The sequence below is a fragment of the Nerophis ophidion genome, linkage group LG18 (assembly GCF_033978795.1).
Source record: "Nerophis ophidion isolate RoL-2023_Sa linkage group LG18, RoL_Noph_v1.0, whole genome shotgun sequence".
Lineage (NCBI taxonomy): Eukaryota > Metazoa > Chordata > Actinopteri > Syngnathiformes > Syngnathidae > Nerophis > Nerophis ophidion.
Window position 1 is genome coordinate 36,723,989 of NC_084628.1, and position 9,010 is coordinate 36,732,998.

A 9,010-nucleotide genomic window follows, 5' to 3' on the forward strand; every position below is an offset into this window, starting at 1 on the left:
GAAATTCAAAAGACTTTGGAGTAAGATTTCAATGTGATTCTACAGATTTTTTAGATTTGCCAGAATATTTTTTTTTTATTTTAATCATAATAAGTTGGAAGAAATATTTCACAAATGTTCTTCATCAAAAAACAGAAGCTAAAATGAAGAATAAATTAAAATGTATTCATAATTCTTTACAATAAAAAAAATTAGGGGTAAATTGTCAGGAAAGAAGAGGAAGGAATTTAAAAGGTAAAAAGGTATATGAGTTTAAAAATCCTAAAATCATTTTTAAGGTTGTATTTTTTTCTTGAATTGTCTTTCTGAAAGTTAGAAGAAGCAAAGTTAAAAAAACAAATGAATTTATTTAAACAAGTGAAGACCAAGTCTTTATAATATTTTCTTGGATTTTCAAATTCTATTGAGTTTTGTCTCTCTTAGAATTAAAAATTTCAAGCAAAGCGAGACCAGCTTGCTAGTAAATAAATACAATTTAAAAATTAGAGGCAGCTCACTGGTAAGTGCTGCTATTTGAGCTACCATATTTCTTTGAATAGCCGCCGGGCATGTAATATGCGCCTGCCTTGAATTACTGCCGGGTCAAACTCGCTCTCCAAATTAATAAGCGAATGCTTACTTTTACTGTCACGAGTGACGCTTCCCCTGCCGTCATTTTCAAAATGGAAGAGGAGTTTATTTAGCTTTTACTGTGTATAAACCAGGGGTCTTGTTCCACAGCCATACAGATCACACTAATGGTTGTGATATAAAACAACTTTAACACTCTTACTTATATGCGCCACACTCTGTGAACCCACATTAAACGATGACAAACGCACTTTTGGAGAACATCGGCCCTGCAACACACCACAAACGCAACACACATACCCAGAATGCAATGCATCCACGACTCCTGGCTACACCGTCCATACACCCGCTTGCACAAAACCCCGCCCCCCTCCCTGCACCCCCTTGTCCACGAGGGGTGCGTGTATAATATAGCCAAGAGTCACGGATGCACGGCATTATGGGTAATCCCTATGCTGCGTTTAGAATGTGCCACAGAGCCAATGCTCTCCAGAAATGTGTTTGGTGTGGGTTCACAGAGTGTGGCACATATTAGTAAGAGTGTTGTTTATATCACAACCTTCAGTGTAACCGGTATGGCTGTTGAGCAAGTATGCATTGCAATCTCGTATAAGAAGCAGCGAAATGCATGCGTCCGGCCGGCACGCAGACAGCATGGTGTAAAAGTGGACGCGGTGATATGTTGTAGAGCAGTGGTCCCTAACCACCGGGCCGCGGCCACAGAATTTTTTTTTTTTTTAATCACACTCAATTTTTTACTGCATGACATTGGTAAGCGCAGGGGTGAGAAGAGGTTTTAAAATTATTAGCGCCTGCTTACTTTTACCGCGTGCCTTGAATAAGCGCAGGAGTGAGAAGAGATTTTAAATTAATTAGCGCCCCGGCGGCTATTCAAGGAAATACGGTATTTTTAGAACAGGCCAGCAGGCGACTCATCTGGTTCTTACGGGGTACCTGGTGCCCGCAGGCACCACGTTGGTGACCCCTGGTTTATTGTATTCATGTTCGCATTTTAGCTAGCCAGCGATTAGAGCGCTAGCTACGTTGCCAGGCTTTTTTAAAGTAAACTGCTGTTCTAAATGTGTCCACTCGATGTCGCAATAGCAATTATTTGTATATTTGTAGACGATGCTACATATGTAAAAAAAAAAAAAAATAAACCACGTTATTGCACTATTCGAGCATTTCTGCTATCCAGCGATTAGCGAGATAGCTACGTTGCCAGCAAATGAGCAGTATCAGTGAGTGTGATGTTCTTAAGAGACTTATTTGAGTATTTAAATATGTTTATTTTTGTATTTTAGATTGGAGTATGACGTTTACAAATGGGGAATGACGTTAATGTGTCTTGTATTTGTGTTTGCATTTGAGCTTGCCAGCGATTAGAGCGCTAGCTACGTTGCCAGGATTTTTTAAATGAAACTGCTGTTCTAAATGTGTCCACCAGGTGTCACAATAGCAATTCTTTGTATATTTGTAGATGATGCTACATATGTAATAATAAACCATGTTAGTGCACTAGGCGAGGAAAATGATCAAACTACATAAATAACAAACAAATAAAGTATATATACTATTAATGCATGTATATACATGTAAGTGTAAAAACAACATTATGATTCGTACATTTTTAGAATGTGCTTGTTCTCTTTTTAAACAAAGAAAACGATCTGAGGTTGTCATTATTTTTAAGTTATCGTGCCGCGTATAAATAAGGACTAATAAAGACAGAATACTATTAACCACAACATCCATCCATCCATCTATTTTCTACCGCTTGTCCCTTTAGGGGTCGCGGGGGGTGCTGGAGCCTATCTCAGCTGCTTTCAGGCAGAAGGCGGGGTACACCCTGGACAAGTCGCCACCTTATTACAGTAACCTCAACATGTAAGTGTATACAAAAAAACATTGTCAGAATGAGCTCGTTCTATTTTTAAACAAACGAAAAAAAATCTGAAGTTTTCTTTATTTTTGAGTTACCATGTCGTGATTTTACCAGTCCTCGCCCCACTTGGGAGTAGATTTTTCACCATGTGCTTGTTCTATTTTTAAACAAAGAAAACAATCTGAAGTTGTCTTTATTTTAAAGTTATCATGCCGTGATTTCACCAGTCCGGCCCACTTGGGAGCAGATTTTCCTCCATGTGGCCCCCCACCTAAAATGAACAACCAAAATAACATCCTGTAATTTAATTTTGACATAATGTGTTTATATTGACAGATTGAAAAGTAACACCGATGAGTTGACTGATGAACATTATCACATCATTTATTCAGAAAGTATAAATAACTAATAACAAAGATAGAATACTATAAACCGTAACATAACATTTTGTACATTTTTAGAATGTGTTTGTTCTATTTTTAAACAAAAAAAAAAACAATCTTAAGTTGTCTTTATTTCAAAGTTATCGTGCCGTGATTTTACCAGTTTGGCCCACTTGGGAGTAGATTTTTCTCCATCTAAAATGAACTACTTAATTAACATCTTGTAATTTAATTTTGACATTTTTTTATCTTGATAGATTGAAAATGAACATTATCACATAATTTATTCAGAAAGTATAAATAACGACTAATAAAGATGGAATACTACAAACCGCAACATGTGAGTTTAAAAAAAACATTATGATTTGTTCATTTTCAGAATATGTTTAATTTTTTTAACAAAGGAAACAATCTGAAGTTTTCTTTATTTTTAAGTTATCGTGCCGTGATTTTACCACTTTGCTCCATGTGGCCCCCCATCTAAAATTAACTACATAAACAACATCCTTTCATTTGATTTTGATAGTTTTTTTTTTTTATCCTTATAGATTGAAAATGAACACTGATGAACATTATCACATAATTTATTCAGAAAGCATAAATAACGACTAAAAAAGACTAACCGCAACATGTAAGTGTAAAAAAAAAATAGGATTTGTACATTTTTAGAATGTGTTTGTTCTATTTTTAAATATTGTTTTTTGTATCTTGAATTTCTTGATGGATTGAAAATTAACACCAATGAGTTAATTTATTACATGATAAATTATCACATGATATCCAGAAAATATAAATAAGGACAAATAAAGAACAAATACTATCAGCCGCAACATGTAAGTGTAAAAAAAATAAAAAAATCCAGAATGTGTTGGTTCTATTTGTAAACAAAGAAAACAATCTGAATTTGTCTTTATTTTTAAGTTATCATGCAGTGATTTCACCACGTGGGAGTAGATTTTCCTCCATGTGGCCCCCCATCTAAAATGAACTACCAAAATAACATCCTTTAATTTAATTTTGACATAATTTTTTTATATTGATAGATTGAAAAGTATGACTTTGAGTTGACTGATGAACATTATTCAGAAAGTATAAATAAGGACTAATAAAGACAGAATACTATTAACCACAACATCCATCCATCCATCTATTTTTTCCACCGATAGTCCCTTTAGGGGTCACGGGGGGTGCTGGAGCCTATCTCAGCTGCATTCAGGCGGAAGGCGGTGTACACCCTGGACAAGTCTCCACCTCATCACAGTAACCGCAACATGTAAGTGTATACAAAAAATACATTTTCAGAATGTTTGTTCTTTTTTTAAACAAAAAAAAAAAACAATCTTAAGTTGTTTTTATTTTAAAGTTATCATGCTGTGAGTAGTAGATTTTCCTCCATGTGGCCCCCCAACTAAAATGAACTACCAAAATAACATCCTTTTTTTAATTTTGACTTTTTTTTTTTATATTGATGGATCGAAAAGTAACACAATGAGTTGACTGATGAACATTATCTGATAATTTATCCAGAAAGTGTAAATAACTAATAAAGATAGAATACTATAAACCGTAACATAAGATGCTGTACATTTTTATAATGTGATTGTTCTATTTTTAAACAACAACAAAAAAACAATCTTAAGTTGTCTTTATTTTAAAGTTATCATGTCGTGATTTTACCAGTCCGGCCCACTAGGGAGTAGATTTTTCTCCGTCTAAAATTAACTACTTAAAAAACATCCTGTAATTTAATTTTGACATTTTTGTATCTTGATAGATTGAAAATGAAGACTGATGAACATTATCACATCATTAATTCAGAAAGTATAAATAACGACTAATAAAGACGGAATACTACTAACCGCAACATGTAAGTGTAAAAAAAACATTATTTGTTCATTTTCAAAAACATTTTCAGAATGTGTTTGTTCTATTTTTAAACAAAGAAAAAAAACAATCTGAAGTTGTCTTTATTTTTAAGTTATCGTGCCGTGATTTTACCAGTCTGGCCCACTTGGGAGTAGATTTTTCTCCGTCTAAAATTAACTACTTAAATAACATCCTGTAACTTAATTTTGACATAATTTTTGTATCTTGATAGATTGAAAATGAAGACTGATGAACATTATCACATCTTTAATTCAGAAAGTATAAATAACGACTAATAAAGATGGAAGACTACAAACCGCAACATGTAAGTGTAAAAAAAACATTATCATTTGTTCATTTTCAAAAACATTTTCAGAATGTGGTTGTTCTATTTTTAAACAACAACAAAAAAAAAAAATCTTAAGTTGTCTTTATTTTAAAGTTATCATGTCGTGATTTTACCAGTCCGGCCCACTTGGGAGTAGATTTTTCTCCGTCTAAAATCAACAACTTAAATTACATCCTTTAATTTAATTTCGACAAAATGTTTGTATCTTGATCGATTGAAAATGGACACTCATGAACATTATCACATCATTAATTCAGAAAGTATAAATAACGACTAATAAAGACGGAATACTACTAACCGCAACATGTAAGTGTATAAAAAAAGCATTTTCAGAATGAGCTTGTTCTATTTTTAAACACACACAAAAAAAAAACAATCTGAAGTTGTCTTTATTTTTAAGTTATCGTGCCGTGATTTTACCAGTTTGGCCCTCTTGGGAGTAGATTTTTCTCCGTCTAAAATTAACTACTTAAAAAACATTCGGTAATTGAATTTTGACATAATTTTGATAGATTGAAAATGAACACTGATGAACATTATCACATCATTAATTCAGAAAGTATAAATAACGACTAATAAAGACGGAATACTACTAACCGCAACATGTAAGTGTATAAAACAAAACATTTTCAGAATGAGCTTGTTCTATTTTTAAACAAAAAAAAAAAACAATCTTAAGTTGTCTTTATTTTTAAGTTATCGTGCTGTGATTTTACCAGTCTGGCCCACTTAGGAGTAGATTTATCTCCGTCTAAAATTAACTACTTAAATAACATCCTGTAAATTAATTTTGATATAATTTTTGTATCTTGATAGATTGAAAATAAAGACTGATGAACATGATCACATCATTAATTCAGAAAGTATAAATAACGACTAATAAAGATGGAATACTACTAACCGCAACATGTAAGTGTATAAAAAAAAAACATTTTCAGAATGAGCTTCTTCTATTTTTAAACAAAAAAACAAAACAATCTGAAGCTGTCTTTATTTTTAAGTTATCGTGCCGGGATTTCACCAGTCCGGCCCACTTGGGAGTAGATTTTCTCCGTCTAAAATTAACTACTTAATTTACATCCTTTAATTTAATTCTGACATAATTTTTGTATCTTGATAGATTGAAAATGAACACTCATGAACATTATCACATCATTAATTCAGAAAGTATAAATAACGACTAATAAAGATGGAATACTACTAACCGCAACATGTAAGTGTAAAAAAAAAACATTTTCGGAATGAGCTTGTTCTATTTTTAAACAAAAAAAAAAAGACAATCTTAAATTGTCTTTATTTTTAAGTTATCATGTCGTGATTTTACCAGTCCGGCCCACTTGAGAGTAGATTTATCTTCGTCTAAAATTAACTACTTAAATTACATCCTGTAATTTAATTCTGACATAATTTTTGTATCTTGATAGATTGAAAATGAACACTGATGAACATTATCACATCATTAATTCAGAAAGTAGAAATAACTACTAATAAAGATGGAATACAACTAACCGCAACATGTAAGTGTAAAAAAACATTTTCAGAATGAGCTTGTTCTATTTTTAAACAAACAAAAAAAAAAAATCTTAAGTTGTCTTTATTTTAAAGTTATCGTGCCGTGATTTTACCAGTCTGGCCCACTTGGGAGTAGATTTTTCTCCATCTAAAATTAACTACTTAAATAACATCCTGTAATTTAATTTTGACATCTTTTTTTTATATTGATAGATTGAAAAGTAACATCAATGAGTTGACTGATGAACATTATCAGATAATTTATCCAGAAAGTATAAATAACTAATAAAGATAGAATACTATAAACCGTAACGTAACATTTTGTACATCTTTAGAATGTGCTTGTTCTATTTTTAAACAAAGAAAAAAAACACTCTGAAGTTGTCTTTATTTCAAAGTTATCAGGCCGTGATTTTACCTGTTTGGCCCACTTGGGAGTAGATTTTTCTCCATCTAAAATTAACTACTTAAATAACATCCTTTAATTTAATTTTGACATAATTTTTGTATCTTGACAGATTGAAAATGAAGACTGATGAGCATTATCACATCATTAATTCAGAAAGTATAAATAACGACTAATAAAGACGGAATTAACTAACCGCAACATGTAAGTGTAAAAAAAACATTATTTGTTCATTTTCAAAAACATTTTCAGAATGTGTTTGTTCTATTTATAAACAAAGAAAAAAAACAATATGAAGTTGTCTTTATTTTTAAGTTATCAGGCTGTGATTTTACCAGTTTGGCCCACTTGGGAGTAGATTTTTCTCCGTCTAAAATTAACTACTTAAATAACATCCTGTAAATTTTGACATAATTTTTTTTATCTTGATAGATTGAAAATGAAAACTGATGAACATTATCACATCATTAATTCAGAAAGTATAAATAACGACTAATAAAGATGGAATACTACTAACCGCAACATGTAAGTGTAAAAAAACATTTTCAGAATGAGCTTGTTCTATTTTTAAACCAAAAAAAACAATCTTAAGTTGTCTTTTATTTTTAAGTTATCGTGCTGTGATTTTACCAGTCTGGCCCACTTGGGAGTAGATTTTTCTCCGTCTAAAATTAACTACTTAAATAACATCCTGTAATTTAATTTTGACATAATTTTTGTATCTTGATAGATTGAAAATGAAGACTGATGAACATTATCACATCATTAATTCAGAAAGTATAAATAACGACTAATAAAGATGGAATACTACTAACCGCAACATCCATCCATCCATCCATTTTCTACTGCGTATTCCCTTTTGGGGTCGCGGGGGGCGCTGGCGCCTATCTCAGCTACAATCAGGCGTAAGGCGGGGTACACCCTGGACAAGTCGCCTCCTCATCGCAGGGCCAACACAGATAGACAGACAACATTCACACTCACATTCACACACTAGGGCCAATTTAGTGTTGCCAATCAACCTATAACCGCAACATGTACGTGTAAAAAAAAAAAATTATGATTTGTTCATTTTCAGAATGTGTTTGTTCTATTTTTAAACAAAGAACAAAAAAACAATCTGAAGTTGTCTTTATTTTTAAGTTATCTTGCCGTGATTTCACCACTTGAGAGTAGACTTTTGACCCCCCCTGAGTGAAAGTCATGAAATATGATGAGTGACGTGTCTAAGTTTGGCATCCAATTAGCAGACAACAGGTCGATCGGCGGCACTTTGATGATGCTGATGCTGATGAGTCTGCGGGTGGTCACGTGGTCTGCATACTAAGCGGCTCGCGACGCCGCGCACGCGCGCAGACTCCCTCAACAGGTAGACGCCCGCTGATGAGTTCATTAAAGGCGGCGCACGTCTCTAATTACGCAGCACGTCAGACCATTTAGCGGCACGATCGATAAGTCGGCAAACTACTCCGATCCGGGAGAGGATGGCCGACGGCGATATCACGACGTCACGTGGTTATCGCGACACCGGGCGCGCCTTCTCGTCCGAGCTTCGCTACACGTCGACAAAGACGAGAAGTCCGCTCACAAGTTTCGGGCGTCAATCAAACTCGCGAGGCGGGAGGAGGAATAAAGAGGCGCGCGTCCACGTGTCGGAGGTGAAAGTCTTGGTCGGGGTCTCACCTCTTGTGTCCGCGTCCTCGCCGTCGCCCCCCGACTATCCAGGCAGCATCATGCTGGCACATCGCACATGTGCCCGCTCCCAGGTCGCTCTTGCTCCAAGTAGACTGATGAGTCAAGCGCGGGGCCGCGCGAGCTCCACTTCCGGCTGTGGACTGTCAAAATAAAACACCCGGCGTACTAAGTGACCATGTGACGATTGCATTGTATATTCATATATAGCAGGGGTGACCAAGCTGGTGCCCGTAAGGACCAGATGAGTCGCCCGCTAAAAATAGCTCAAATAGCAGCACTTACCAGTGAGCTGCCTCTATTTTTTTTACATTTTATTTATTTACAAGCAAGCTGGTCTCGCTTTG

At 34.4% G+C, this 9,010-nt stretch overlaps 1 protein-coding gene across 1 annotated transcript in view; it reads right to left on the reverse strand.

The window, feature by feature from the left end:
- The window catches only part of zbtb16b (zinc finger and BTB domain containing 16b), a 120,658-nt gene extending 111,864 nt beyond the window's left edge, over window positions 1-8,794 (reverse strand). The window contains exon 1 of the mRNA XM_061878062.1: window positions 8,655-8,794. The gene's annotated coding sequence lies outside the window, so the exon portion shown is untranslated. The remainder of the gene's footprint in view (window positions 1-8,654) is intronic.
- Window positions 8,795-9,010: the final 216 nt, after the last annotated feature.